Source organism: Schistocerca americana, chromosome 1 (assembly GCF_021461395.2).
Source record: "Schistocerca americana isolate TAMUIC-IGC-003095 chromosome 1, iqSchAmer2.1, whole genome shotgun sequence".
In the NCBI taxonomy this organism is placed as follows: Eukaryota; Metazoa; Arthropoda; class Insecta; order Orthoptera; family Acrididae; genus Schistocerca; species Schistocerca americana.
The window spans coordinates 876,647,976-876,673,048 of record NC_060119.1 but is presented as its reverse complement, the minus strand read 5'-3'; positions in this window follow the sequence as shown (position 1 = coordinate 876,673,048).

The following is a 25,073-nucleotide window of genomic DNA, read 5'->3' as shown; positions in this document are numbered from 1 at the left end:
GATTTATCATGTAACCGAAGTTTAACGGGTTTCTTTTAGTACTCATGTGGACGACCTCACACTTCTCGTTATTTAGGGTCAACTGCCAATTTTCGCACAATACAGATATCTTTTTCTAAATCGTTTTGCAATTTCCGAAATGATCTTGCTGAGCCTCCAGTCCATCACAATCTGCTCTCGATCAAGCTCAGATAGAGCACACGCCTTCTCCATTCTACTCATGGACAGCACACTCACGGATACTACATGCTCCATGCCTATGTCTGACTAGCAGTCATTCCTCGTCTGGTGACGCTGCTATCTCCTGGATGGGTTTTTATTGATATTACGTAGGTGATCATAATGTTTTGTCTGATCAGTGTATACTAGGCATTGCTTTGGGTTTGGGTCTCATAGAATTCTATCTAATATGCGATGGAAAGTAGGCAGCGCGTTTTTTCAGACTAAAAGGCATCCTGCTGGAAGTATCCAAACGGGATGGAAAATACAGCGTTAGGCCGATCCTCCGGCGCTACTTCTAATTGGTGATGGCCTCCGTGTAAACCTAAGGTAGTGAAGTAATGGAACTGCCACAGATCATCTAATGTCTCTGTGATATTAGGCATAAGGTATGCATCAGTGACTAGGTACTGGTTTACAAATCTGCAATTGCAGCAGATGCTATAAAGGCTTTTCCCATCTGAGGACTTCTTGGGCATGATTACTGGTGGGACTGACTAGGAGCTAGACCTATCTTCTATATGATTCCGTTATGAAGATGTTGGTGTATAAACTTCTTCATTACTTGTCACAAATACTGGGGCGCACAGTGTTGTTCCTTGCATACTGGTGGCTTGTTCCTAGTGGGAATTCTGTGTTGTACCAAAGGCGTAGCTGGTAGTGGCCCAGGTGGATTAAACAACCCTACATATTCTTCTAATAGCTTCTCCGCTTCTCCACATCTATTCTTTCATATCCTTTCACATGCGACACTTTTCCCCTCAGTGCATCCAGATTTTGATATTCTGCATTGAAATCTCTTTATAATTCAGCCTCTAAAATCTCTAGGGTTGGTATCAGGTTTCGTTTTGATAGCCTCGCCTCCTCTGAACAAAAATTATCGGTGCTGACAGGCATTACTCGGGTACTTTCTAACTGCTGCACATATCGTACAAAACATCGTCTCCAGTCCAGTATCTCGTTCTCTGGCAAGGACTCCACCACACATGCACTATTAACCAGTATATCAGTATTGTACTTCTGTTCATCCACACCAGCCTTCCCACTCCTTTCGGTATTGTACCTCATGAGTAGAGTCTTGAGTTGACAGAACACTTTATTTATTGATGGACATGAACAGACATGGTTCTGCACATCTGAAACAGACAGACTGCAGGGCACTGGAGATCACCCTCAGACCTCAGCACACTGGTATGGAAGTGCCAACACGTGTCTCCCGTAGACAGTAGTGGTGGCCCATCTAGGACAGCATACTGGTGGATGGTGGCTGACAGCTGTGGGGTGGCGGTGAAGCAACAAGGCGATGTCCTTGCGCCCAGCCGTCGTTGATTCGTGACCCAGCGATCGCAGTGTTATAGATGTAGCAACTACCAGCACAGGCTCTGCATCATAAGACAGCCTAGCTGTGACGACTTCCTAATGGGCTGTTCCTGCTGGTTTAGATCCCGTTTCCATGTGCTGATGGTTGTGGGAGGCTACCTGTATTGAGGCTGTGTCAAAACATCTGGAGCGGGATTGATGGTCTGGTGTGGCATAATTGGTAGGTTAGAATGAGATTTTGACTCTGCAGCGGATTGTGCGCTGATATGAAACTTCGTGGCGGATTAAAAGTGTGTGACGAACTGAGTCTCGAACTCGGGACCTGAATTGTGTAAAGGGGGGGGGGGGGGGTATAAAATGTATTATACGAGAGCTGGAACTTTAATAATGGCAACTATTTATTTACAGCTCGTACAAAATAGATAGGTGTTTCAAAGTTTTACTGGCCTTCAAAGTAGTCACCAGCATTGTGTATAACCCGTTGCCAGCGATTTGGAAGTTGTAGGATACTTTTACCAGTGCCAGTTGTGTTGACAGTTCCAGCGGCACAGTCTATTGGTTCAAATGGCTCTGAGCACTATGGGAGTTATCTGCTGTGGTTATCAGTCCCCTAGAAATTAGAACTACTTAAACCTAACTAACCTAAGGACAGCACACACATCCATGCCCGAGGCAGGATTCTAACCTGCGACCGTAGCGGTCGCGCGGTTCCGGACTGTAGCGCCTAGAACCACTCGGCCACTCCGGCCGGCGCACAGTCTATTGCCCGACGAATTTGTAGCACTTCTGAAGCGAATGCCTTGAAGTGTTTCCTTCAGTTTAGAAATCGAGTTGAACTCAACGAGGGCGTAAGTCATAGGAGTGCAATAGGTGGTATAGCACTTAGCAGACCAGTCAGTCAAACAAATCAGTAGCAGAACTAGATTTTCACTCTGCAGCGCAGTGTGCGCTGATATGAAACTTCCTGGCAGATTAAAACTGTGTCCCGGACCGGGACTCGAACTTGGGACCTTTGCCTTTCGCGGACAAATGCTCTACCATCTGAGCTACCCAAGCACGACTCACGCCCCGTCCTCACAGCTTAACTTCCGCCAGTACCTCGTCTCCTACCTTTCAAACTTCACAGAAGCTCTCCTGCGAACCTTGCAGAACGAGCACTCATAGAAGAAAGGATATCGCGGAGACATGGCTTAGCCACAGCCTGGGGGATGTTTCCAGAATGAGAATTTCACTCTGCAGCAGAGATAGTAGAGCACTTGCGCGCGAAAGGCAAAGGTCCCGAGTTCGAGTCTCGTTCCGACACACAGTTTTAATCTGTCAGGAAGTTTCATATCAGCGCACACTCCGCTGCAGAGTGAAAGTCTCATTCTGAAAACATCCCCCAGGTAAGCCATGTCTCCGCAACATCCTTTATTCCAGGAGTGCTAGTCCTCTGTGAACTTATGTGAATTTTGGAAGGTACGAGACGAGGTACTGGCGGGAGTAAAGCCTTGAGGACGAGGCGTGAGTCGTGCTTGGGTAGCTCAGATGGTAGAGCACTTGCCCGCGAAAGGTAAAGGTTCCGAGTTCCAGTCTCTGTCCGGTACACAGTTTTAATCTGCCAGGAACTTTCAGATCGGTAACAGCTTGCAATGTACGTGCTTGAGCATTGTCATGCAAAATGATGGCCAGGTCCTGCAGAAAGTGTCGCCACTTCTGTCTCTATGCTGTTTATTTTTGGAACACAACCTACAACCAGCTTAGAGACAGAAGTGATGACACTTTCTGCAAGACCTGGCCATCATTTTGCAGGACAATGCTCAAGCACGTACAGTGCAAGCTGTTACTGATTTTTTTGACTGATGGGGCTGCTAAGTGGTATACCACCTACTGCACTCCCCTGACTTAAGCCCTCGTGAGTTCAACTCGATTTCTAAACTGAAGGAAACACTTCACGGCATTCGCTTCAGAACTGCTACAAATTCGTCGGGCAATAGACTGCGCCGCTCGAACTGTCAACACAGCTGGCACTGCTAAGAGTGTCCTACGACTTCCAAATCGCTGGCAACGGGTTATACACAATGCTGGTGACTACTTTGAAGGTCAGTAAACTTTGAAACACTACCTATTTTGTACGAGCTGTAAATAAATAGTTGCCACTATTAAAGTTCCAACCCTCGTATATTGGAAAACTGATTAAAAATTTGTTGCTTAAAGCCGGCCGGTGTGGCCGTGCGGTTAAAGGCGCTTCAGTCTGGAACCGCGTGACCGCTACGGTCGCAGGTTCGAATCCTGCCTCGGGCATGGATGTGTGTGATGTCCTTAGGTTAGTTAGGTTTAATTAGTTCTAAGTTCTAGGCGACTGATGACCTCAGAAGTTAAGTCGCATAGTGCTCAGAGCCATTTGTTGCTTAAACAATTAAAAGGGAAATTTTGAAAGAATAAGTGAGAGAAATTGGAAGGTACACATATCCTGAGTGAGCTTTAACTGGCGTTAATATCAACAGACCCTCAATATTCAATACATACATTCAACATTTAAAATTACGTACCTCTTTTTCTTGTTACCGCCATTGCGCATAGAGCTTGGTATGACAATACTGGTTCCGGGTCGCCCCTCATCTGCTCACATAAATTATTCTTGTCTGCTTCAATCTTCTTGATGCACGATTCTCGGCGCATCGTGGAATGATGAACAATCGCGTATATTGGTCATAAATGTACGAATAAACTTTTCTATCTCGATAACTTTGTTTAATACTTTATAATACACAATAGGAGTACACACTTCTGAACAATAGCAATGTGCGAAACTCGTCACACGTCCACCCGCCACCACTTAGATACTGATAGACGAATCTAAAACAATTAAAACATTGAAGAGCATCTCTCTTGCCAGTGTTATCTATGGTACAAAATTATTAATATTTTAGATGTATAAAAAGAAAAGAACGATAGAGAAAAGAAAAGTAATAATAATATGTTACATTACAATTGCCCCCCACTGTGCACTGATGTCATATGGAGGTGTTCAGTGTCTAACCTGCTTTCTCTTTTTATGGGTTGATAAACCTGGCCGGTATGGGCATAGCCTATATTTTTCGGCCATTGGAGTTACCCTACATGATTACCAATTTATACAGGCATGTCAGCCCCTTTGACACAAACACGTATAAGTTTTCCATCATAACAAAGTGCTTGCTGTAAGCACATAGTCCCATTATTCTCAGTCGGTATCTGCCCAGTGTTGCTTGCGAAGCATGCGCGCGCAGCTTGACGTCCGCTACCGTCCCAACACAGAGTGCCCGTGTCGTGCGTCCACATAATCAGTGCACAAATACGTGAAGCTCGTGTTCAGCGGCGTGATTATTTGTGAAATCTTCGATGCGGTGACAACTGGTTTCCATATCAGCGGCCCGAGGAATGTATTTCATCCCGTCGCTCGCACTTATTCAGTGGGGATAACAACCGTACATTCAGCATCCGCCGACAAGTTAAGTTTCTTGCCGCTTCTATGTCGTTGTCGAGCACAGAAAATTCGTGTTCCACGAAGTATTGTCATTTTTTAGTTCATCACGAGCACACCCACATATCTCACACACACACACACACACACACACACACACACACACACACTTAACACTTTGCAGGCATGTTTCGTATGTTTTTGCACTACACAAAGTTTTTGTAGTGTCCTTTCAACATACTATTCACATAACAAAAAAAAAAAATTACAACTTCAAAAATAAACTTACCCTATTCATTTGCGGACATGCCATTTTCGTTACTTATATACATTGCAGTCTGATTGTAATTTTGTTTTAGTACTTTCTGTTAAATTATAATTTCGTTACATTGTTCAATTCCAATTATATGAGTACATTTTTTGCTCTCGTTTGTTTTTACATTCTTTACATAATATTCATACAATAATAGATTCGTTTTTCCTTTATGGCATAAATTGACATACATTTCACTCCAATTCACAGTGACTTATTGTCGGAGCATATTTATCAGTTTCAAAGAATTAAACAAGTAAAGCCTGCCGTTGCGGTCGGGCGGTTCTACGCGCTTCAGTCCGGAACCGCGCTGCTGCTACGGTGGCAGGTTCGAATCCTGCCTCGGGCATGGATGTGTGTGATGTCCTTAGGTTAGTTCGGTTTAAGTAGTCCTAAGAGTAGGGGACTGATGACCTCACATGTTAAGTCCCATATTGCTTAGAGCCATTTGAACCATTTGAAAGAAGTAAAAAATGTCGCTACAACAGATTCTACGCGCTGCTTATAGAACTACGCGTGGCCTGGCCTCTCTGGGAAGGATCTATGCACTACAGGGTTGAGGAAATTTCACGGGAAGGCATTTATGTGCTCAGTTACGTCCCTTTACTAGACTTAAGTGTGATCCCCAGAGCAAAAATAGTTCGTTTATAAACATAACGTGAACCTGACGGTACCAATCGTATCGAATATTTATTCAGTATTTAGGGTGCACCTCAATATTTACTTGTATATTCACTGTATAAAGGATAATCATTTCATATGCGGAGGTATACAGAGTTGTATCATCAACACAATGAGCATAAAATAGTGTTTATATAAGTAGCAAACGTGATTAAAAAATTTCAATGTAAATCAGGCGTTTGACGCTTTCATGAGTAGTCGACACTCACAGTAGCTAGGTTTCGACCCCTTGCTTATTTGGTGGTGCCTCACCTTAGTTCAGCATCGTGATATGCGACGTGCTGCAACTGTATTCTTCTACACGTATTGTCACACTATCACATTCATACATATCGTAAACCTACAGCTATATTTACTTGCGGTGCGGCCCTTTCTTATGTTTATATGGTACCTAACACTCGACAAGCATTTATCTTTCTTCACTTTAGGTCGTATCGATGCATCGTTCCCTGGAAGAAAAAAATTACTACTAACTTGAAACTAAATCTTCATACATAAGTGTACAGTGGCTCGATGGTCACCAATACCTCTTTCATATATTCTACCATGTACTCATTTGCTTTAGTGTGCAGTCGTGCTATCACAAACTCATTTAATGTCACGTGCGCGCCTCTGCTTACCTTATGAACCTGAAAGATAGAGTGTATTACAGGCATGATGTGACCTCTTATTCAGCTTCTCACTTATATTGTACTCTCTTGTTTACCTGCAGCAAGAGTTTTTTGTTCCCTCAAATCTAATTAGTGCGTGTAATTTCATTACTTAAATTTGTAAATATATAGATCTAATGTACATAGTAATGTTACCTCAGTAGATATTTCGTAGCTTAGGATCCCATTCCGTGTATATAATCCCTTAGATTATCTTTGTGTGTATAGTCGTAGTTGTAGTATAGACTCTCCCTTAATTTTGTATGTCCTAGTTTCTACAGTAGGCTTTAAAAATGTTAGTGTAGGCTGTAGCTCATAGGGTTGGTTTGTTTTGGCTGCTCCAACACTTTCAGCTGTATGGCGCGCACGCGCCTGCGGTTTGTTGACTAGGTTTCTCCCCAACGCGAATGCGCTGCGTTGCTCTGTTACCACAAACATCCGCCGAGTTGTGTATTGCAGTGCGCGCTACCATGTGTTTCACAAGTTCGTGTATTCTTTTACAACTGGGCTACGCGCAAGGCGGAGCGCTAAAAGTAAAGTTCTTTGTTGTTACAGCCACTCACCTCATCATTTACACATTTGATATATAAGGGGAAAAAAAATCCTTAACAGCTAACAACATAAATTCTGGAATGTGATTTCCCAGCATCCTAAATCTAATCTTGTTATGCATAGCTTAGAGGGTATACGTACCTTGATCATATCTAATAAAGCAAGTGTTGATCCACCTCGTGCCCCCACTCCCCTCCAAGGTCACAGAAAGGGGTCCTACCGTGACCGGTTCAAGTTTTCCGGCGTCGCGGTGGCATCGACCTCTAGGTTAGGCGTAACTTCCACTATGCTAACACTTGGTGTTTGGTTACGCCAATTAGTGTCCTGAAAAGCTCTCGACTGAAATTATCTTTGCCTCTGCGTGGTATTCGGCATATGTGTGTTACTTTGCTGGCCGAATTCCGCTGTCTGTGGGTTATTCGGTTGTCTGTTATTGTTTTGCGTTCGCCAAGCGATCGGCTGATTATTGCCGGTAACTTGTGTCTGCACATATTGTACAGGATGGCCATACGCTACTCGCCCAGTGTAGCTGTTTTTGCTTAATTTTTGCCCATTTATTTTATATCCACCTTTGTATTCACGGCTTTCTCCATTGTCATTGTGATTACCGTTACCATTACTATAAGTCTGTGTGGGGTAAGGTTGCCATCCATGTTTTACTATGAATCCGTTGTTTACTTGTTGGTCCGTAAAGCTCTGTGTCGCTATCGGCATATTAACAGGCTTCGGTTGTACTGGTCTCTCTTCAAATCTATTGATTCCAGTGCAGACAGAAAGTATTCGGCGTCGTGTTCCGGGATGGTAATGAGTTTATCCCTAATGTGGGCAGGAAGACGGCTCTTTAAAATTTTCAGCACGTCTACTTGAGATACCAGGTTTGTCCAGTATCTGGTTTTATTCAAATATTTTTCAAAATAGTCCGTTAAGCTTCCATACTTGCCATTGAACGGAGCTGGATTGAATAATTCACGTCTGAGCCTCTCTTGTACGTCCTCAGATCAATACTTATCCAGAAACGCTCTCTCAAACTGTTCACAATAGTGACAACGTTCTGCCATGTCCGTAGCCCATAGCAGAACGTCGCCCTATGCATATCCAACAACAAATCTAATTTTTTGGGCTTCGTTCCGGGTACGAGGTAAAACATTTCGAAATGCTCTGATAAAGACCACAGTGTGTGTTCTTAACCCTTTAGAAGTAAATATCGGAAATTTTCGATGTCTATGTAATCCCTCATCTGCAAGAAATGTTGACAAACACGCCGCGCTGTCGGTGACAGGCGTGTTTATTTTCGCTTGTGGGGTAGCGCATGGCAACTGCGCTTGCTCGACAGGTGCAACTGCCGGCAAGTGTTGCTGCATCGTGCAACATTCGCTATTTTCCTTCGACGGGCTAAGGTTTGTTTTCTGTCATGTGTTGTTTTGGAATGTAAGTAGTATTAACAACACTGCCTCGCAACCTTTCCTCTGCTTCCTTTAAACCCGAATTTATTTTAGCTAGAAGCTGACTTTCCTTCTCTTTTAGAGCTGCTTCTACAATATCTACATAAATTTTGCATTCTGACACTACCTCTTCAGCAAGGGTGCTGCCCTTATCCGGCACCCTGGCTTCAGCTTTTTAATTTATTTCTTTTACATTTGCATATAACTTGTCTCTCTTTTTTGGCAAATTCTGACTCTAAACTTAACTGATCTACCGCTCGCAGACTGCGTTAGTCACATTTTTTACCGACGCATCCACTTGGGAATACGTCTCCCGAATTGCATCACTAAGGTTTTGTAACTCACCTGCAAGTTGTTCATGTTTATAGTCTACGGATGTTACCTTTTCCGTTAACGTATTTATATTGCGGGAATGTCGCTAGCCGGCCGCTGTGGTCGAGCGGTTCTAGGCGCTTCAGTCCGGAACCACGCTGCTGCTACGTTCGCAGGTTCGAATCCTGCCTCGGGCATGGGTGTGTGTGGTGTCCTTAGGTTAGTTAGGTTTAAGTAGTTCTAAGTTCTAGGGGACTTATGACCCAAGATGTTGAGTCCCATAGTGCTCAGAGCCATTTTTATTTTTAAGTCTCATAGTGCTTAGAGCCATTTGAACCGTTTTTTTTTGACATGTCGCTAATCATTTCTTGCTCTAGTTGTTTACCGAGCTCTGTGAACTTACCGGATAATTCGTCAGATAATTGAGTGCGCCCAAACCCTCACCTCACCTCACGGAACTGTTGACTAATACTATTCTTGAAATCGTTAAACGCCTGATTTTTCTGTGCAAACTTTTGTGTTATTAGTTGTATTAGCTGTGTCAAAGTGTGTGTCTCACTGGTATTTGCATTGCTTTTGTGAACTGTTTCCTGTGCTTGCGTTCGCGGCGTCATGAGCAGATAAAGGAATTTTCACTGTCGCGCGCTCCAGTTTCACTGTTTGAAAAGATATTTCTCGGTAAGACCTGAGAAATTGTCTCAACGAGCGTCATACAAGTGGTATCATGACTGGTTATATTACTAGTGCCATCATTTTTTAATAATGGGACGCCAACCTGGTTGTTTTGGTAGCCAGCGGCCAGTTCACGAGTTCGCGCGTTACTTTCAGCTGTTGCCAAGCTCGGATTTCCGCCATCTTGACATATTGCATTTTGTAATAAATTTTCAACATCGGCCATTTCCTTTGACTCCATTGTGAACAGTGTTTAGCAAAATTATGAAAAGAAAAAACATTTTAAAAATGAAATTTTGTTTGTATCGGTACTTTTCAGTTAATTGTCGACTTTCACAAATCTTCGTCTTTTCAATAGAAATGCACTTTTCGTACAGGATATTATTAGAAGGAAAAGGGATTATTTACTGCGAGAGAGACGGCGCCAAGCGCGGCTATATAAACATATAGCGTAGCAGCTTCCTACTTTAACCTCTGAAATCCACATTCCCGGCGCGTCTCGTTTGTAGGCGGAATTTAATTTTAATTTGCTCCTTCAAGTTGTTAATAGTTTCAATCTCATGGGCATGTAAAAAATGCAGCATATGCGTCATTAGTTTTTTGTAACGATAAAATGGATCATTTATCTCAAAAAAATTTTATCTCAACATTTGAAAGCTGTTCATATTCCGCTCGGCGCCGATCTTTGAACGGTCGCCATTGAATAGGGGCCGGGAGGGGGGTGTATATATATTTATTTATTGGAAAACTGAATAAAAATTTGCTGCTTAAATAATTAAAATGGAAATTTTGAAAGAATGATTGAAAGAAAGTGGAAGTGAACTTTAATAGGCATTAATATCAACAGACCCTCATTATTCAATACATACATTCAACATTTAAAATTGCGTACTCTTAGCAGTGCCAGTTGTGTTGACAGTTCCAGCGGCACAGTCTATTGGTTCAAATGGCTCTGAGCACTATGGGAGTTAACTGCTGTGGTCATCAGTCCCCTAGAAATTAGAACTACTTAAACCTAACTAACCTAAGGACAGCACACACATCCATGCCCGAGGCAGGATTCTAACCTGCGACCGTAGCGGTCGCGCGGTTCCGGACTGTAGCGCCTAGAACCGCTCGGTCCCTCCGGCCGGCGCACAGTCTATTGCCCGACGAATTTGTAGCACTTCTGAAGCGAATGCCTTGAAGTGTTTCCTTCAGTTTAGAAATCGAGTTGAACTCAACGAGGGCGAAAGTCATAGGAGTGCAATAGGTGGTATAGCACTTAGCAGACCAATCAGTCAAACAAATCAGTAGCAGAACTAGATTTTCACTCTGCAGCGCAGTGTGCGCTGATATGAAATTTCCTGGCAGATTAAAACTGTGTCCCGGACCGGGACTCGAACTTGGGACTTTTGCCTTTCGCGGGCAAATGCTCTACCATCTGAGCTACCCAAGTACGACTCACGACCCGTCCTCACATCTTCAGTTCTGCCGGTACCTCGTCTCCTACCTTCCAAACTTCACAGAAGCTCTTCTGTGAACCTTGCAAAACTAGCACTCCTGGAAGAAAGGATATTACGAGACATAGCTTAGTCTCAGCCTGGGGGATGTTTTCAGAACGAGATTTTCACTCTGCAGCGGAGTGTGCGCTGATATGAAACTTCCTGGCAGATTAAAACTGTGTGCCGGACCGAGAATCGAACTCGGGACCTTTACCTTTCGCGGGCAAAGAAGCTCTTCTGCGAACCTTACGGAACTAGCACTCCTGGAAGAATCGGTAGGTTAGTCGCTGACACGACGGGAGTCTGCATGATGTGTCTACATCTATCTACATCTACATGATTACTCTGCAATTCACATTTAAGTGCTTGGCAGAGGGTTCATCGAACCACAATCATACTATCTCCCTACCATTCCACTCCCGAACAGCGCGCGGGAAAAACGATCACCTAAACCTTTCTTTCCGAGCTCTGATTTCTCTTATTTTATTTTGATCATCATTTCTACCTATGTAGGTTGGGCTCAACAAAATATTTTCGCATTCGGAAGAGAAAGTTGGTGACTGAAATTTCGTAAATAGATCTCGCCGCGACGAAAAACGTCTTTGCTTTAATGACTTCCATCCCAACTCGCGTATCATATCTGCCACACTCTCCCCCCTATTACGTGATAATACAAAACGAGCTGCCCTTTTTTGCACCCTTTCGATGTCCTCCGTCAATCCCAACTGATAAGGATCACACATCGCGCAGCAATATTTTAACAGAGGACGAACGAGTGTAGTGTAAGTTGTCTCTTTAGTGGACTTGTTGCATCTTCTAAGTGTCCTGCCGATGAAACGCAACCTTTGACTCGCCTTCCCCGCAATATTATCTATGTGGTCTTTCCAACTGAAGTTGTTCGTAATTTTAACACCCAGGTACTTAGTTGAATTGACAGCCTTGAGAATTGTACTATTTATCGAGTAATCGAATTCCAACGGATTTCTTTTGGAACTCATGTGGATCACGTCACACTTTTCGTTATTTAGCGTTAACTGCCACCTGCCACACCACACAGCAATCTTTTCTAAATCGCTTTGCAACTGATACTGGTCTTCGGATGACCTTACTAGACGGTAAATTACAGCATCATCTGCGAACAACCTAAGAGAACTGCTCAGATTGTCACCCAGGTCATTTATATAGATCAGGAACAGCAGAGGTCCCAGGACGCTTTCCTGGGGAACACCTGATATCACTTCAGTTTTACTCGATGATTTGCCGTCTATTACTACGAACTGCGACCTTCCTGACAGGAAATCACGAATCCAGTCGCACAACTGAGACGATACCCCATGGGCCCGCAGCTTGATTAGAAGTTGCTTGTGAGGAACGGTGTGAAAAGCTTTCCGGAAATCTAGAAATACGGAATCAACTTGAGATCCCCTGTCGATAGCGGCCATTATGTCGTGCGAATAAAGAGCTAGCTGCGTTGCACAAGAACGATGTTTTCTGAAACCATGCTGATTACGTATCAATAGATCGTTCCCTTCGAGGTGATTCATAATGTTTAAATACAGTATATGCTCCAAAACCCTACTGCAAACCGACGTCAATGATATAGGTCTGTAGTTCGATGGATTACTCCTACTACCCTTCTTAAACACTGGTGCGACCTGCGCAATTTTCCAATGTGTAGGTACAGATCTATCGGTGAGCGAGCGGTTGTATGCCAGCTGCAGGTGCTATACTGTTGATGCTACTGTTGGCAGACCATTGGCCGTAGCTGTGGCCTGGTCTTAGTTACTGGGTTGCGGTCCTGGCTGTCAGTGTTTGACCTGATACAGTTCGTTCAGCGGAAATGTGCAGGGTCTCTTCTCTCAATGACTGCACCCACTGCCTGCTTCTCAATGTCAGCGTCATATTCACCATCAACTTGCATGTAGTCTGCTCAGTTGGCAGTGTGTCGGAATGCTGTGGGTTGGTGCTCTCCACAGACAGTGCAGTGCAACATTTCACGCAGCTCCATTCAGGAGGTGATGCATATTTGCTCCACCAGGAAGAGACAGGCCTGCTGGACCCACAAATTGACTGTAGATCAGATAGCAAAGGAATTGAAGGGTATAAGATCTGCAATACAAAAGAGCTGTAACTTAGTGATGTACAGGCAAACTATGCAGGCATGTGGGATTGGAGACACCTGGTGTGGCATTCTGCCAGTGAAAAATTAAGAATAGTCTTTGGGTGAACCAAGATGCCTCGGCAGAGGAATTTTTCTAGTTCCTCTCATGGAGAAAATTGCTGAGTTTGAGTAGTAGGCTCAGTCACGACATGTGACAGTGGTTCAATTAAGTAAGTCCAGAGGAGGTATATTATAGTCGCCAACAACTCAAGTAACTCATCATGTGCAGATGCAAAGAGTAAAGTCCATTCTGCGTTCGGTTGTCCTGTGAGAATGGCCAGCTGGGTGAACAGATCTCCGGGCACAGTATCCAGCTGTCACCTATGCTGGATTATGTCGACAGCTGGCTGGTTCACAGCTCCCAGGTTGGCTGCGTATTGCACCACCTCCCTGACTCAGACCATCTCCAGCCCTGTTGGAAGTACAATGGCCACTGTTTACTCTCTGTCAGTCCCTCGCAGCTGGTCGACTGGACACACTTCTGCATGATTCCATGTCGTACTTCACTTCACCATTTGAAGTCACGTGCTGTGTGTGCTGCTGCCGCTGATCTTCACGTTGGCTGATAGATTACATCATCTACACAGACCTTACACTCTTTGATCAGTTCATGACCCCACAATTTTACATTACAAAAGTACATTAGAACATTTAGGGAGTAAAAAATTAAAATCCATCCCTACACAAACTTAGAGTAGAACAGCTTCCAAAACAGTTGTTGATCAAATAATTTTTGACTATTAAACCTCTTAATATTATGCCACAATTGTCCTTAAAGGACTTAAAGGGTGAACATACACTCATCCTTATGGAAGTCGATATGAGAATGTTAATATTAGTATTAATATCACAGTTTCATTACAACCAGCCTTAAAGGACACAACTCATTAAAGATACAAGATTAATAAAGTGCCCACCACCCAAATGATTCCTGTATAGAGGCAAGTAACATTATTAGTGGGGTTAGTGTGCTATTTTATGATAGTTTATTAATTTATTCCATCTCATGCTTTTAGTATGAACATCTCCTGCAAGAGGATCTCAGTTATTTAAACTTTATCACTTCATGCTCCCAGCTATACTATATGACAACTCAAAACCCCTAAAGACATCTCTGTCACCTTTCCCTCATTGGACACCACACCTCAAGTTCGTCATCGACTGTGTCATCTGCAACAGACTAATAACACACACACATGCGCCGAGAAAATGTAATACAAACCTTTTATATTTTAAATAATCATAGCCATAGAACTTCGGATTAAACGAAAAAGTAAATTTGATTATCTGTATATCTCACCTCATGCCACACTGTCTGGCTGTATTACCTTATGGTTATTAATTTATACCCTTAAGCAGCTCTCTTTTTGTGCAATTCCTTAGTTACCGTCCCAACTTCTTTTGTCCAATTCGTGCGAAATGAATGTCTGGTTCTGCTTCTCACATGAGATTCCTCCTATCGTCTTATCTCTTAGTAGCATATTTCCTCTTGCTTCATTCTCCATACCACGCCGGGTTCCATCTGCTACTGTCAACAGACAAAACAGAACGTAATATCGTTGTGGGTACTATGTAACTATGCTCCGTGATGGAAAAATGGACGCCACACGAACTACATGTGTCATTTTGCTCACCTATCATCCCGACCATTGCATTTCCTCTCCTACTGTCACCTCACCGGCTCAGTGAGACCTCAAAAAGAAAAAGAAAAAAAGAAATCTGCAAGAAGGATGCACAACACTTGGAGTGTGCCAACATAACTTCTTCGTGCAGGTTCAACAACATTATTTACCTCCCCCCTAAACATCAGAACTTCAACTGCCAGACATCGCAGAATAGGGCGGAGTACCCATGGTGATTGTGCAACGAAGACTCCAAACGTTAGGCGTCACTAACACTTCACATCCTGCTTAAATTCTAGATTGAACAGACCTCCTATATGTCACACTGCGAGTGACTACTTAAACACCTCTACATGAGAGAAGTTTGGACCACATGTAGTGCTTTGTAAACAGTACCTCATTTTCATCACACACACACACACACGTACATCAGCATGTACGTTAACAAAGTGAACTATACCGTAACTGTAGGCTGAACCACTGTAACTTTTACCTGAATAACTCCTGCAACTACAGATACGAGTATTAAGATTCGCCCCAACTTGGGTCACTGCACCACCGCATGCATCAAGCAAAAAAACGTGTAAACTCCCCCCCCCCCCCCCCCATGAAATTCTGAATCCACCTGACTGTATATAGACCCAAATTAAACCTCCTTTACCAGTGAGCTTGTAATCAACCCACATAAATTGAATTTGAAGTGCTCGTCACTTAAATCTAAGACATTATTCTAGAAAGGGTTTTGCGTTATTTAAGTGGTGTGTACCTCGGGATTTATGCGATTTTTATCGACTCGATTTCAGTAACGCAGGTGTTAATTAAATGTCAAGTATTCAGTGGTCCATAGAACAGTGGGAAGAATTAGCGATACAAGCCTTTTAGCTTCTTACATCGTTTGTGAGATTTAATAAGCACTTTTTTTCTCGGATCTTCTGCTCGATTTCGTCCATTGAAACTTCCAGAATGTCAAACGGATGTTCCTCATTATTTTCATATTGATCATACGATTCAACGATAGCTTCCACTCCAGTTTCGTCCCTTGGCACAGAAAATCAAGTCGAACTTCTAGCTTAACCTCCATGCTTTTCCCAGAAACTACACCATGTATCTTTGTTTTATGCAGGCTCAAGGTGTGTCAATTACTATCTTGCAAACACCGAGCGCTCGCAACTTCAGAGACCACCGAGAGTTGACTAACACTATCACTAGTGGCAGGGAGTCCTTTATTGCCAGTTATTGCATTTACTTTAGAGCGTACACTTTGGATCTTCATAATCTCTTTCCTTTCTAGGAGGATATCTCACAAATCTTAATAGCCCAGCGCACTCACCTCTATCGTTATGATGTCGGCCATTGGCATACATTCTGTTAGGCCTTTTTGAGCGATCTGTCGCTGCCGTGACAATAGTCATGCAGCTCGATTCAAGTGCAGGCCAGGATGCCAGATCTCCACGATTTCCACGCCTTGTCCTTCCGTTTTCATGTGATCTGTTTCTATTATGACTTTGCCATTGGAAAGTAATGCAACTGTTTACTCGCGGTTGCTGCTGTCTAGCATTGGCACATCCATTCGTATGTGCTCTCTCATTCCTCCTATCCCTATGCGATCTCTGTGGTCCCACAGAACTATGCGTTTCATCATACGGTCGCTGTCAAATAAGGTCACCCCCCCCCCCCCCCCTTGTACTGACTCAAGTTCTTTCAGTAGGCTCTTAAATGCTCCAATATCATCTCCAGTCCTGCCTGTTCCTGGTAACAGAAGCAGATAATTGCAGCAGAACTGTACAGCATGTCCAGGAACTGATTATTTTTTAGTAGCGCTTGCAGCAACTTCACTGCATTTCGCCCGCCAGGTCCTTGAAAGTCTCTCCCCATAACGATCTCAATCTTCACCCTTTCTTGGACTGCCTTTGACCATTAATTACTCAAGAAGGCATCATGGAACTCTATTTGTATGTTGAACATCTCTGCACAGTTGGCTGCATTCTTATAGTGATTTCTCCCTCCAACAAACCACAAGTAAATTCAAGGCAGAGCATCAGTGACCATGACGGCAGGGGACAGTGATTAAACTGTTCCAGCCAAGCTTTCGGGTAGATCAAATTACCATTGTCTTTGAATGTTTAAAACTTAAGTACCGTTAAGTAATGCTTGTAAGCATAATGGTCTGCTAACATTTCTTGATCTCTAAAGTCCAGCCGTTGTGCAACAGTAACCCTACTTGCATCTGACAGGGCGGGACTCCGTTCTGCAAACCCCTGTACACCATTTAGTGATTCATCTGCACGCATCTAACTGGCACTCAGTTGTTGTAACTAAGGAGAGTGCGTTGACTCCCCCCTCCCAGCACTTCATTGATTCGCGCCCGCACTCTTTCTGTCCGGGTCTAACTGTGCTCCCTTGGCATTCTGCTATCCGTTAAGCATCTCTTGTCGTTCCTTAAATGCCACAAGTGCTTCAGCTCCTGGAGTTTCGCCTGTTGATACAACACAAGTTTTTGCAGACTGATGACGTGTGGACTTGATTTCTTCTCTCATGAGAGTATGGTTCGTAATCGTTAACTGCTCAGCAGCCGCACACAGATGACGTTCAATTTGTTCTGATTCTTAAAATCTTTGTCTTTCGATGTAGCCACATGTTTTCCTGTTTCCTTTTCTTGACATTCACTTGCATCTTGCCTGCGTGTCATTTTAGCCACGGGGACTTGCTCTACCATTTTATTCATTTCTCTAACTCTTGCACTTAAATTTGACAGTTCCTTCCTGGTATCCTTTAATTTCTATTGCGTGGTTGGAATGGCTCAGTTACCTGCCTCTATCTTTGCATCTAATTTTGAATTACTATCTTCAGTTTATTTCTTTGTCGCTGCAATACTCGCATTAATGCACTTTAGCAACTCAGAGACTCTTGCTAGGACGTCACCTGTTATTACTGAATCGGACAAGGATGGAGTAGGTGAAATCGAGTATTTCTTTTTGTGGGGTTGCAATGGGTCCCACCTCACAACACTTCTCCCTACGCTCCTTAAATATGAATACAGCATCACTATATATGATACGATCGTGTTCCAAGATGCTAATCCAGGCGCGTGTAAAAGTGAATGTGCGCAGCGGAAAATAATAAATGCTAAAATGATGATTTGGCCCTGTCTGACTACCCCCTGAAGCAGATCTTAGTATCTCTTAATGCTCTTTTTAACATATAAATTATGATCTAAACATAAATGGATGATGAAGCCAACTAATACTACTAAATGATAAACGTTGTTGATCAATATATATTTGTTAAAGATTAAAATCAACCCTTTAAGTACAATTGTCTATGTTTCCTAACTAAAATTATTGATCAATTGCCCAACTCTGCCCCTTATTATGACTGCGCGGTCTAATATCACTAACGTGAAATGACTGACATCATCTATTTACCACACACTGGAAGACGCTACTTTCAAAGATGATCTACGGTGGGGTGGAACCTCAGTGGAAATAAACTAACGTGATTACAGCTGTTTAGCTTTATAGCCCTAATAAGCCGAAGCAATTTGCGATATCACCGTATGTGCTGCGTCGGGTGCGTCGAAGTGATGGTTCTCGTACTCGTCTGCGAAGATGGAAGAACTCCAGCCACAAATAAGCGCTTTCAAACACTAGGACGGCAGAAGGCGGTCCTCTCACTAATATACTCTAATACTGTCTTCTCCTCACTGTGTTCTACAGACGAGAAACGCGAACTCCCAGCCACAAGGACGGAGTTCAGATAACGCCCCAAGGTAAGTATAGGCAGAGGAAGTGCTCTCAATTACTGAACGCTGCGTGCTCAACGACGACTTCCAACCCGGAAGTGAAGTCCAGAATCGTATAGGTTCGCAACAGTACAGTGCCTAACTGTTCTTACTGTAAGGTAGCAAGTCCGTCTGTACCAACAAAGCTGATACCGAGCGACCGTCACACAAGGGTGCTCACAACGGAAGACCTCGTCTCTCCACTGCTGGCTTCCCAGCAGGGCTCAGCTCCCCACCCTTGTAACACAGAAGGCGAATGACATTCTTGTAACCACGGAATATTCTCTCTCTCTACAATACTCCCGAACGCCAACCAACCATATTTTAGTCTTTTGTCGTCCAGCGCAGAAAGTTTGCGAGGAAATACCTGTACCCTGAGTAAAAATCCTTGGAAATAACCCAGCCTGAGTGGTTTCCGAGGTGGCACTTCTTCGTTCCTCTCAGCTGTGTCCAAGCTTTCCAGAGTACGAAAGTATTGTCTGGTTATCCTTCCGGCCCTACTACAATAGCGGCCGGCCGCCCCTGTATTGAGTCTTCGCGCTCAGGTGTCCAGACTGTCCGCTTGGCACTTCCTGTGTGGAGCTGGACCACCACAGTTCTGTGGGCCTTCCACCCAGGGCTTGAGTTCCGCCTACTGTTTCATTTCCACTGTAGTTCCCACCTCTACTAGTACAGGCAATCATTCATTACGCCGTTCTGATAATAAAGACACGCCGTCACCTTTCATGCGTTAACAATTATTTACAAGGCGCACATGACAATGTCAGTCTCCTTTAGATATTCATATATACGATGTACAACCTATCACATGATACCTGATTGTGGTTGTAGATCACAGCAAAGTATGCGGATGAATGCTTGTAAGGAGCGGAATTACAGCCACCTTACAATGTCTAGATCCTCAGCACTTCGTCTATCCAGTCCGTCTCCTGATGTACCATCTACTGCAGAGGTCGCTGGCTCGTCCTGCTTGGAATGACTGGTCCCGTATTTAATATGCATAAATCTCCGACTTCTGCCATATCTTCATTGTCTTTATTAATTTTGGTTTTGGACAAGCTATTTCACACAAGAGCTCCCTCATACTGACTCTCATTCAGCGTTCTCGTCAACTACAAATTTCCACAAATGGATGGATGCCAAGAATCTATCCTCCTGTCAAACAAAATTGGACATAGAATTCCACCAGAACTGACAAACCAACAGCATAGTTAAACAACAAATTGAACACAACAACGCAGATACTCAGATTTCCTAGGAACACACACAACTGGAAAATGCGCGCGGCAACTTAAATCTAATTACTTCCCACTTTTGTGAGATTATGCCATGAACCTGTCAATTATGCCCTGACTTTACACATGAAATTTAAATATGCTATACTCCACCATTTTGTCACTGACATACACCGACTATCCCCTCTCGGCGTGCAAATGCCCCACTATTCCAGGTGTATGGATGTGTTCTGTGCAGAAGGAAACAGGTGAACCGTAGCTTTGTGCCCTGACAAATGTTAATAAATTACTGGGTAATGATGGGGACTATCGACTACTGGAATAAGACCAGGATTCCGAGTCTTGTACATTTATTGATTATGAACTTCAAGTAATAATCAAAACAAACATGAAACAAATATTTGGCTTGGAGAAAATGAGTGTAGATGTTCATCTCAAAATTGTAGTACTGTAATAGTGGATTTCTGGGAAAAGAATGATCGGAAGTGTTCAAACAGGATAAAACTGAAACGGTGAAGTACGTGCACATCTGTTCTGGCTGAATTTAAACGCAGATTTAAATCAATGGCGATGACTGCATCGATCGGTACGTTAGTGAGTATATAGAATAAGAACCCCAAAGAGCAAAGTCATGGCCAGGTGGTCACCTCAAAAGAGAATCTTTAATTAAACTGTAAAAACGCACTTATCATCATATACGAGTTCTGTACTCTCCACATTGCTGCAACACTTGCACAAAATGTGACAGACGAGGTGAGTTGAGGTTTCAGGCGGTGTTAGACTCTGGCATGCCTTGTCCGATCTGAATTCCTACATCAGCAGCTCACAAGGCACTCTGCTCGGGATATATAAGATCTCAGCACAAAGGACTCAAAACTGTCTGTCTGTAGAACTCCAACCGAATGGCGAGAAACTTGTGCTATCCACTGTGTCGTGATGTGATCCCACCAAAACTGAATTTTAAGCCAACCTGTGGCAGTGTCTCCAATTCTCTCAATTGGTAATACTCTGACAACGTTCCTGTGCCCGTATTCTAGAAAAATTGACTTGAATTTCTGGAAGTTTCGAGCTGTGATCTATGGCAAGTCACCGTTCGCAAAAGTTCGCACGCCGACCAACCAAAAGACGTCTCACCTAAACTTTCTGTGAATTTTACGTAAGCAGTGCCTCAAGCTCTACGATCATGGCGCTGGCGGCCCAGCGGCACGACACAAAGCGTTGCCTTCAGAGGAGTTCTGTGTCTCCATTGCTATGGTGTTATCTGTTCTAGGCGCAGGTGGTCAAAGGCATTTTGGAGAAACTCGGTATACATATTCGCCAAGACGGCGAAGTCTAAGGGCTGTCAATGTACTCACAGTCCCTCAGGCGCCGTCCACCGCCAGCGTTGTCTACCCGTCAAAGACTGTGCTGCCTTCAGCCACAGTGAATGGACTGAAGGCCTTTTTTCCTCACTCCTTAGTTGCTTAGGACGGACCTATGTTCACTCTGCCGTCCGCCCACATACAGAGAACTTGCCTTGCCCGATGCTGCAAGTAGCGGATACCTCCAGGCCGAAACTAGCACTCCCAATTAACTACTAAATAAATGAACTTGCCATGCAGCTGCACGTGCTTCTACATCTACATGATTACTTTGCAATTGAAAATTGTCTGGCAGAGGGTACATCGAACCACTTTTACGCTACTTCCCTACGATTCCACTCTCGAGCAGTGCATGGAAAAAACGACTGCTTAAATCTTTCCATGCAAGCTCTGATTTCTCTTATTTTATTACGATAATCATTTCTCGATATGTAGGTGAGCGCCAACAAAACATTTTCACACTCTGCGGAGAAAGTTGGTGATTGAAATGTCGTAAGAAGGTCCTGCCGCAGTGAAAAATACTTTTGTTTTAATGACCACCACCCCAATTCGTGATCATATCAGTGGCACTCTCTCCATTATTTCACGATAATAGAAAACGAGCTGCTCTTCTTTGAACTTTTTCGGTGACCTCCACCAATCCTATCTGATGTGGATCCCACACTGCACAGCAATACCCCAGAAGAGGGCGGGCAAGCGTAGTGTAAGCAGTCTCTTTCGTAGACCTGTTGCATTTTCTAAGTGTTCTACCAATAATTCGCAGTCTGGTTTGCTTTTCCCTCAACATTAGCTATGTAATTTTTCCAATTTAAGTAATTCGTTCCATTAGAATTGAAAAGAAAAAAGAGTAACCTCGGCAATCATTACACACTTCCATGGATAACCATGCATCCTGTCGTATATAGATTTGCTGTTGCGGAAGAAACTGCCCGGTCATATCATGAATCTAATTTACTTAATGAAAAAAGAGTGAAACGGAAGGCCGGCCACAGCCTAACGTGTTTCAGTAACTTCTCGTGTCTCTACCTACAATTCCACGGTAGCACCAAAATATACCAATCGAATTTGACCCTTCGTAATGCAGGTAACTACTATTAGAGCTTGTGGGAACAACACGTTTCTATTGCACTTAACGCATCTGAATGGTTGCTATACGACCACAACTATTGTTAGGGAAATAGTGCGACGTCACTTGTGAGAATGGACGTGTCTTATGATGCAAAAACTCAGTAACTAGATAACATATGCCACTGTAAGGTGTCATTATGTACTTTTCTGAAGAGAGCTAAAATAGCAGTCATTACATTATTCGCATAAAGAGAAATAAAACCACAATCAGAAGCGATGTGATCCCCTTAAAGCATTTTAAGCGTAAATTTCCCCCCTTATTTCAAATAAACAAATAAGAAATGACCTACCCTATCTAACATTATGAAAATGGTTCAAATGGCTCTCAGCACTATGGGACTTAACATCTGAGGTCATCAGTCCCCTAGACTTAAAACTACTTAAACCTAATTAACCTAAGGACAGCAGGCACATCCATGCCCGAGGCAGGATTCGAACCTGCGACCGCAGCAGTCGCGCGGTTCCGGACTGAAGCGCCTAGAATCGCTCGGCCACATCGGCCGGCTAACATGATCAAGTATACTTTCTTACATTTAGTGATACTCAGCCTAAAATAAAGTACTCCACTTATAGTGATAGTCAATTCATTATATGATTTAGTGATGGCTAGACTGAGGGTGGCCGGGGAGGGGGGCGGGGGGTGCGGGTGCGGGTGCGGGTGCGGCTGTCATACCTTCCGAACCAACTGAATCAGTACACACAGAATGCAATACACTGAGTGCAACAATAGCAATGGATAGCTGAGCAGCCTTACGCTAAACATAATATGCAGAGTCAGTAAAAACAGCAGCAGTCGGAGCGTTAGCTCACCCTTATTAGTTTCAAATCAGTTTTCACTGCGTTCCTATCACACTTGAAGGTACTGTGAGCATTTACTCATGTGTGAAATGTCTGGTGTCATTACCTCGCGTGAAAGGATGTGAAATTCAATGTTGTCTCTTACACATCGCTACTAAAAAACTGTTTTTAATTACTGACACGTTTTTAGTGACTCTCTCAGATGTTGTCTCTTGATAATCGATTAAATCATCATTGTTACCGAATTAATGTGTAGTTTATGGTATATCATCCTCGTTATAATTCACGTATAGTATCTCAGTCTTTAACTGTGTAGTTTCATGAGTTGTCTGCTTATATTCTTCTGACCTACCGTTTTTCGGCGCGCTGGGTTGCTGATCCCAGTAGGCAGCACTAATGACAGCATCTTCTGCGACGAACTTACCTTTGATGCTTATGGTTTCGGTTCTAGTGCAGTAGCTGATAATAACGTAGTAATAGCTTTCGAAAAATGTGGTATCTCCCTCGGAATGGTATTTGGAAAAACTTGTCATAATTTGCATTAGTTTCTTATTTTTGTTTTAATGGCTGAATTAAACTTGTTATTTTTATGAGCATATGTATCTGTGTTACCTGGCTGAAGTCCTCTCTCCATTGCTGCCACACTCTCGACTAGTGGGCGGTAGTGTGCTCGCCTTTTCAGCTATGTAATTTCTTAGACATTATCCTGCACTGTGTAGCAAGGAAGTGAGCACAACCACCACTTGTCTACTACAGAGTGGAGTCTAATTGCCCCTTGGATTTTGCTGTCAGTATGTCACGGATTGTTAAATGAGTGTTTCCTAGCCTTGTGTAATTTGTCTAGCCGTAATGTAGGGTACAATGGGTAATTTAACTACCCTTGCCTGTACTAAAATTTCCGATAACTGCTTCAGTACCTTTTTTTTTGTCTCCGCTTATGTTGAGCAGGTTAACGTAGGCCTGGCCAAACAGCGCTCCGACCGCAGCGGCGAGTGTGGTTCAGGAGAGAGCAAGGAGAGGGAAAGAAAAAGCGAGGCCGCAGCCGGACTCCGGCGGAGCAACGGAGCAAGACGCCTTGTCAAACGCCGCCAAAGAGTTTGTTAGCAATACCACTTGTCTTAAATTAGAATCATTTTCTGCATTAGGAATACCATGGCGTCTGTGCACTTGTCCACTAGCATCAGACTATTACGAGCTGCAAAAACGTCACTGCAACACCAGCCACAAAGACGATATGAATGCCAGCTGAACTGTAGGCGGAAATTAGGGATAAAACTGCGTTAAGGGTACGTAGCGTAGTGACAAAATCTCTTATGATCGACATCACCATTTATTTGAATTCAATAAGTCTGTTAATGCAAGGTAACTATTCCTGGCACTCGAGGTAGTCTTTCGTGGACCAGACATGACTGATTACGTTTTAGTAACTGAAACATTTAATCGTGAGTTCTCAAAGAGATTCGAAGACTTTGCGCTGCTGAAGACTGATTTCCATTTATTTGTCACATCGGTCTCCATTTACAAGACTTTTATAAAAGGTTACCCCAAGAACAATATCCTCAGTTGCATAGACAAGACGTTAAAGTTATTTTAGTGTTTGATTCATACCTTTTAAATGCACAATCGTATGACAGATAAATGGAAATCAGTCTTCAGCCATGCGAAGTCTTAGAGTCTTTTTGAGAATTCATGATGACATGTTTCAGTCATGCCTGGTCACATTCAAGATCTTGTGCAGAAATTAAATACTGGCATCCTTGCTATAAATATAATTTCCACACTCATGATCTTATGCAGAAATTAAGTACTGGTCTTTGATATAAGAATAATTTCCACACTCTGACACTGAAACGAGAAATCTTCGTTTCTTACCATACTTTCACTGTATTTTATATTA